Raw genomic sequence first — 8189 nt, 5'->3', positions numbered from 1 at the left:
AGCTCGACAGTTAAGACGCAAGCACTTTTACCTAGTGCACCCCCTGACCAAGCTCCCCTTTTAACCTCTCTCTCTCTCTCTCTTTCTCTCTCCCTTTCCTTAATTCCTCTATCTACCCCCCCCCCAACCCCCAGTGCTAAGAATGGAATGGAACCTGAGTGTGGCTTCATTCATAGGAAGTAAGCTGCCTATCCCTGAGCTACATCCCAGATCTACATTTTTTTTTGTTTTATTTAGTTTTTAATCAAAAAGTTTGAAGAACAGGGGGTTGGAGAGGTGGCTCAGCACTTAAGAGCACTGGCTGCTCTTCCGGAAGCCCCGAGTTCAGTTCTGAGCAACCACATGGCAGGTCACAATCTGATGCCCTCTTCTGGTGTCCAGACATACGTGCAGACAAAGCATTTGTGTACATAAAATACATAAATAAACTTTAAAAAAAATTTGAGGGGGCTGCAGAGATGGCTCAGCGGTTAAGAGCACTGACTGCTCTTTCAGAGGTCCTGAATTCAAATCCCAGCAACCACATGGTGGCTCAACCATCCATAATGAGATCTGACACCCTCTTCTGGGATGTCTGAAGACAGTACTTACATATAAAAATAAATAAATAAATCTAAAAAAAAATTGAAGGACATAAAAGATTGTAAAGGACAGGAAGCATCCAGGTGTGCAGTCTCCCCCCACCCCCCACCCCCCACCCCACCCCCCAGGAATGCCTATCAGCACGATGGTATACTTGGCTTTGCTAGCGATGGTACGCAGCCCACCTGAGTGGCTCAGGATTTTGAAGATTTTTTTTCCTTTGCTTCCTTGTGTCCTGTGTTCCACATGATCCCCCTGTGGTCATCTTCTAGGTTGCCACCTCCTTCAACCCCCTCACTGCAGGCTCTGTGCTGGATTCCAGGCCAGCCGTGGTGAACCAGTCCCTGGGTGCCTTCCTTCATAACTTCTTGTATGGGTTGAGCTTGGCAGATTGCATCCTCGTGGTAAAGCTGCTGGGTGTCAACGCTGAGTCTCTGGGGTGAATGTGACTGGACAGAGGCCCTGAGAAGTCTTGCCAGCTTGTCTCATACCTACATGGGAGGACTGGGACTGGCGCTTAAAAGAAAGTGCAGGCCACTGGTCACAGCTCCCAGGAGAGCAGTCTCCTGTATACTATAGCACAGCCTTGGCTTGGCTCTTGCAAGCAGAAGTCCACACCCAGTCTTGCCCACTGAGAAGCAACGGAGCAGGGTGCCTAGACTTCAGGAATGTGTGCCTACGGTGGTGGGAAAGCTCTGTGTACTCCCTGAGTGTATTGATGGACATGCAATTAACCCGCCTGTGGTTATGTGGGCAACTGAACTGGAACGGGAAGTTAGTGTAGAAACTGGGGCCTTTCAAGTTATGACAAATTCACCAAACACACGAACCCATGAACAGGGAGAGTGGCGTGGCCTCTGTCAGAGAGCTGAGTCTGCTTCAGCCCAGCGGACAAAGCCCCTTCTAGCCTTTCTTTGAGGCCAGGGCCCAGACCCGTTCCCTGTAGAGGCAGTTCGGGTTTAGTAAGACTCTAGCAGAGAGACTCTAGTGTAGGTCTCCTGCAGACACTGGTGAGTCTTTTAGTGTCAACACTTTTTGCTATTCTTTTCGGACTCCAGATGCTAGAATAGGCTTGAAGCTGCTAAAAACCCCATCAGGAACCCGGCTGGTCCCTGACAGGAGAGTAAATTCTGGAACCCCCCAAGCTCTCCTGGTGTGGCAATACCTAGGGACTTGTGTTTGTGTGGGAAAAATGGACCTGAACTGGTTATAAGGACCCAAGCTCACTCGACTGCTATTGTCTTTTTTTTTTTTAACATTTTATTTCTTTAATGTCTGAGTGCTCTGCTGCATATACATCCACCTGCCAGAAGAGGGCAGCAGATCCCCCCTTATAGATGGTTGTGAGCCACCATGTGGTTGCTGGGAATTGAACTCAGGACCTCTGGAAGAGCAGTCAGTGCTCTTATCCACTGAGCCATCTCTCCAGCCCGACTGCTCTTGTCTTAAGTTGTATGGGAAGGAAGGTTTTATGATTGTCTGAGACCTAGGTGTCATGATAGCAGGAGAATCTCGAGTTTAGGTCCAGCCTGGGCTACACAATAAGGCAGTATCTCAAAATAAATAACTAATAAAATGGGCTAATGGGGCTGGTGAGATGGCTCAGTGGGTAAGAGCACCCGACTGCTCTTCCGAAGGTCCAGAGTTCAAATCCCAGCAACCACATGGTGGCTCACAACCATCCACAACAAGATCTGACTCCCTCGTCTGGAGTGTCTGAAGACAGCTACAGTGTACTTACATATAATAAATAAATAAATCTTTAAAAATAAAATAAAATAAAATAAAATAAAATAAAATAAAATGGGCTAATAACTACTAAAGTTGGAACCACAGCCTCCCAATAGGGGGATACGTACAGGAGATTGATTGAGGTAGGGCCTCTGCTCAGACCTCCTCTTGTCAGTAAGAATCTGAGCCTAAAAGGTCCTCCTCTTGCTTGAACCACTGACCGTTCCTGGTCTAGCACAGCTTTGAAGGGAGGCTTCAGCTGACCCCTGAGGATCTACATGAGTAGGAGAAGGTCTAACTCCAGTGCTCTCCAGCCAACTGAAGCTGTCCCTCCACAGCTGGACAGCTCTCCAAAAGGACTGAAGAAGAAATGTGATGAACAGAAGTAACCTGCTGCTATGGAGAAGCACCGAGTCCCTAAAGAGGGCTCCTACCTCTCTAGCTGGAGTAGGCCGGAGTTTTACCTTCTGAAAAGCCCCTGCTGCAGCTGCTCCCATTGCTCTTTAGGTAATGGCCTTGGTCTCTAGATTGAACCTGGATCCAAGCCCAGATGTCCCGAGAGACAGTTGCAGGCCTTGGGGGCTCATCATAAACATGGGTCCTGACTACTTTAGATTCTCTCTCTCTCTCTGGGCTACATAGTTCTAGAACAAGAAGTTTGGTGAGACATGAGCACACACACACAGACAGAAAGAGAGACAGACAGAGAGGCAGAGAGGCAGACAGAGACAGAGAGATAGAGACATACACACACAGAGAAGCAGACAGACAGACAGACACAGAGATAGACAGACAGAGAGACAGAGATAGACAGAAAAGACAGAGATGAAAAAGACAGACACAGATGGAGAAAGAGAGACAGAGACGTACACAGAGAGGCAGACAGACAGACACACAGATAGATAGAGAGACAGAGACAGACAGAGAGAAAAGACAGAGATGAAAGAGACAGACAGAGACGGAGAGTCAAAGACAGAGATGAGACAGACAGAGAGAAATAGCCAGAGATTGATTCTGAGACTGACATGGTGCCCCCAGTACCTGTGTCTTTGGGAACAGGGTCCTCAGGCTATAACCCAAGGTTAAGGTAGAGGAACTGTGGACCACTGAGCTGAGCAACAGAATTGACGCCAGAACCATGGTCCAGACTCGGTGACAGATCTCCATAAGGTGACAGAAATTTGCAGGAAGAGATGAGTGGCCTGAGGAAAACTGCACACCTGCACGTCAAGGGCACCAAGGATCCTCACTAGCACCCGGACGGACGCTGGACGGAGCACAGGATGCCTCCTCTCTCTGCTCTTCCCAGGAAGCCTTTCCTGTATATACCGCATTCTCAACTTTCCAGCTTCAAGACCCTGGTGAAAATAAATGTCTGGTGTTTAACCCCTGGGGTTGTGGTCATTTGGGACCCAAGAAGGTGACATCATGCCTCCTCCTCTCATGGAATCCAAGAACCAGGGAATGGGTGCTTGCTGACATGAGGAGACAGGAGGCCATGGAGACTTATGCGAACTGTGCCCAATGCCCCTTCGAGAGGGAGTGTGGATCCTGAAAGGGGCTCAGTGTTGGACTGCAGCTGTGGCACTGGCGTGAACTTGGGTTTCTTATTATAGACAGATCTAGAAATAGACATGGGAGAGTGTATGTCTAGGTCTGGCCCCAGAGGCAGCAAAGTCCCAGCAAACAGTGAGCAGACCCAGCTGGGAAAGAAAAACGCCTTCTCGATCCGGAGCTAAGTGGAGTCAGGGGCTCTGGGAGGAGCCAAGGGCAGGATGGCTGGACATAGAATATGCAGGATGAGCTTAAATGTTCCTTGAGTCAGAGAGCCAGGAAGTGCTCAAGGGACAATGGAGCCACAGGGAAAGGGCAGGAACTGGCCGGAAGGGCTTCCCTTTGGCCAGACCTGGGACAATCTGAACAACACAATATAGTAATGGATTGCTATCTTTATTTACTATGTAAATAATTTATGATAAAAATAAATGATTGAATACGTGAATGGGGGGAGGAGAAAGCTGACTCCCAAATGTAGAAAGAATAATGGGACTAGAGAGCTTCCATTTGGCAACTAGCATATTAATAATTGATTCAGGGAGTCAACAGCGGATGCTCCAGCTCCTGGCGAAAGGTCGGAGGAAGCAGGCTATTTACTTAGCCTTGACTATCTGCTCTCAAAGCACTTGCTAATTATTACTTAGTAATTAGTAAGTTCAAAATACTAATTAATTAACTGCACCATGGAGGAACCTGGCAGACATCACCTTCAGCCAAGTGGCAAATATTTGCATCACCAGAGAGGGACGAACAGACACCCTGGGCCTGCTGACACGCTGTGGCAGAGGCATGCAACATCACTTCCAAGAGAGAAGTGGGACCTGATGCAACAAAGAGACAGACAGTCTGAACTCAGGGGTATTTTACATCATCGGCCTGAACTCTTCAGAAACACAGAAGAATTCAAAAGCAAATCTACCAAGCTGGGCATAACGGCACATGCCTGTAATTCTGGCACTCAGGAATTAAGACCTGGAGGATCCGAAGTTTAGTCTCAGCTGCATAATGAGGTTGAGGCTAGCCTGGCTACATGAGACCCATCTTTTAAAAGGGAAAGGTGATTGCCCTGGGTTTCAGGGTTACAGGACATGCTCTGCCACTGGGCTACAGCCTCAGCCCAAGGATAACTCAGATTGTTTTAGGTGAGATGTTAAGAAGTGACCTAAGACACCTTGGCTGCCTTGTCAAGTGACAGCCACCTCCAGAGTTCCAGCTGCAGGCCTCTGTGATTACAGAAGAGAATGATAACCCTGGAGGACTTGTGGGCTGCTGTGAGGCCTGGTGAGAGCTCCTTGCTTCTGGCCTTTGTGTACACATCTGCTGGACACTCTTTGCACGGTCCATCTTCCTCCCTGAATTCCAAGCAGTTGATCCAACTCTCAGATCAAACCATGGAACAAAATCTTCACAGGACCAAGTCTTTCAGGAAGACTTGTTCTAAGATGAAAGATATCACATGACAATGGTCTTGTAAGACCAGGCTGTTCTTATTTGTTTGTTTGGTTGGTTGGTTTGGTTTTATTTATTTACTTTATTTTCCTTTTGAGACAGGGTCTCTTTGTGTAGTACTGGCTGTCTTAGAACTCACTCTATAGATCAGGCTGGTTTCCAATTCAGAGATCTGCCTGCCTCTGACTCTTGAGTTCTAGGATTAAAAGTGTGCATCACAGCGGGGCATGGTGACGCATGCCTTTAATCCCAGCACTTGGGAGGCAGAGGCAGGCGGATTTTTGAGTTCGAGGCCAGACTGGTCTACAAAGTGAGTTCTAGGACAGCCAGGCTACACAGAGAAACCCTGTCTCAAAAAACCAAAAAAAAAAAAAAGTGTCCATCACCACTGCCTGGCGAGGCTGTGTTCTTGACCCACAAGAGCATTAGTGGGTCACTGGTGAAGCAGGAGCAGGAGCAGGAGCAGGAGCAGGAGCAGGAGCAGGAGCAGGAGCAGAAGCAGAAGCAGGAGCAGCAGCAGGAGCAGGAGCAGGAGCAGCAGCAGGAGGAGCAGCAGCAGCAGCAGCAGCAGGAGCAGCAGCAGGAGCAGGAGCAGGAGCAGCAGCAGCAGGAGCAGCAGCAGCAGCAGGAGCAGCAGCAGGAGCAGGAGCAGGAGCAGCAGCAGGAGCAGGAGCAGGAGCAGGAGCAGCAGCAGGAGCAGGAGCAGGAGCAGCAGCAGCAGGAGCAGCAGCAGCAGCAGGAGCAGCAGCAGGAGGAGCAGCAGCAGCAGCAGCAGCAGGAGCAGCAGCAGGAGCAGGAGCAGGAGCAGCAGCAGCAGGAGCAGCAGCAGCAGCAGGAGCAGCAGCAGGAGCAGGAGCAGGAGCAGGAGCAGCAGCAGGAGCAGGAGCAGGAGCAGGAGCAGCAGCAGCAGCAGGAGCAGGAGCAGGAGCAGGAGCAGCAGCAGGAGCAGCAGCAGGAGCAGGAGCAGCAGCAGCAGCAGCAGGAGGAGCAGCAGCAGGAGCAGCAGCAGGAGCATCAGCAGGAGCAGCAGCAGGAGCAGGAGCAGGAGCAGGAGCAGGAGCAGGAGCAGGAGCAGGAGCAGCAGCAGGAGCAGGAGCAGCAGCAGGAGCAGGAGCAGGAGCAGGAGCAGCAGCAGGAGCAGGGCCTGCTGGTTCTCAGCTGCATCACTGTTCCAGTCTGGGTGGCTGTGCTAGCTCAGTGTGGAGCTGGCCAAGAGACGGCGGGCATCTGTGTGCAACAAACTCCCAAACGGTTCAAAAATAGAATAAGAAGTGTGGAAAGCGGTTGACACTTTAGGAATCAGGGTGAAAAGAACGTGGGTGGGTTTTTTGCACTAGTCTAACAACTTTTCTATAAGTTGGAAATTATTCAGAAGTAAAAGGGTTTTTTTTGTTGTTTTTTGTTTTTTTTGTTTTTTGTTTTTTTAAATCAAAAAAGAAAAACAAGGAGAATCTTGAAATCTGGGGCATAGGTCTGTAATCCCGATTACTCCATAAGGCCAAGGCAGGAGCATTACCAGCATCAGGCTGTGTTGACTTCTTAGTGAGATCCTGCCTCAAGACAAAAAAAATGAAAACAGGCCTGGAGTTGTGATGGTTAGAGCCCTCAGTGCTACAGCTTCTAGAATCACCCAGGCTCACCCGTGAGGGACATCTTAACTGGGTTAACGGAGGCAGAATGACCCACCTTAGAGAAGGTGGGTGTCATTCCCTGGACTCCTGCACTGGGCTGCATTTGAATGAGGAAATGAGCTGGGTGGTGGTGACACATGCCATTAATCCTGGCCCTCGGGAAGCAGGTACAGTTGGACTCTCCCCACCCCCACCTCCACCCCTCCCCTGGCCTTTCCCACCATGGTGGACTGAACTCTTGAACTATGCACCAAAATCAACAACTCCTTTTCCTTAATTTTCTCTGTCATGCATTTTGTCCCAAACATGAACAAACTAGAAGACAATTGGAGGGCTGGTGAGATGGCTCAGAGGTTAAGAGCACTGACTGCTCTTCCAGAGGTCCTGAGTTCAAATCCCAGCAACCACCTGGTGGCTCACAACCATCTGTAATGCATACAATTCCCTCTTCTGGTGTGTCTGAAGGCAGCTACACTGTAGTCATATACATAAAATGAATAATTATATCTTAAAACATCTCTTTAAAAAGAAGAAAGACAAGGAGGAGGAAGAGGAAGAGGAGGAGGAGGAGGAGGAGATGACCACTGGGGATGTGATTCAGTGGTGAAATGGTTGGGAAGCTCCTCATTCTCTACCCAGAGCTACAGAACCTGTTTGTCTATTTACCTATCTACCATCTATCTATCCATATACCCATCTACTATCTATCTACCTATCTACCATCTATCTATCCATATACCCATCTACTATCTATCTACCTATCTACCATCTATCTATCCATATACCCATCTACTATCTATCTACCTATCTATCATCTATCTAGCTATATACCCATCTACTATCTATCTATCATCTATCTATCCATATACCCGCCTACTACCTACCTACCTACCTACCTACCTATCTATCCATATACCCACCTACTATCTATCTACCTACCTATCTATCTATCTATCTATCTATCCATATACCCATCTACTATCTACCTTTCTATCTATCTATCTATCCATATACCCATCCACTATCTGTCTATCTTTCTACCTATCTATCTACCCATCTACTATCTATCTACCCATCTACTATCTATCTACCTACCTACCTACCTACCTATCTATCTACCCATCTATCTATCTATCATCTATTTGTCTGTCTACCCATCTATCTACCAATCTATCTACCTACCTGTCATCTATCATCTATCTATCTACCTATCTTACCTATTATCTATCAATCTACCTA

This window comes from Mus musculus, chromosome 11, assembly GCF_000001635.26.
Source record: "Mus musculus strain C57BL/6J chromosome 11, GRCm38.p6 C57BL/6J".
In the NCBI taxonomy this organism is placed as follows: domain Eukaryota; kingdom Metazoa; phylum Chordata; class Mammalia; order Rodentia; family Muridae; genus Mus; species Mus musculus.
This window is presented reverse-complemented; position numbering follows the sequence as displayed.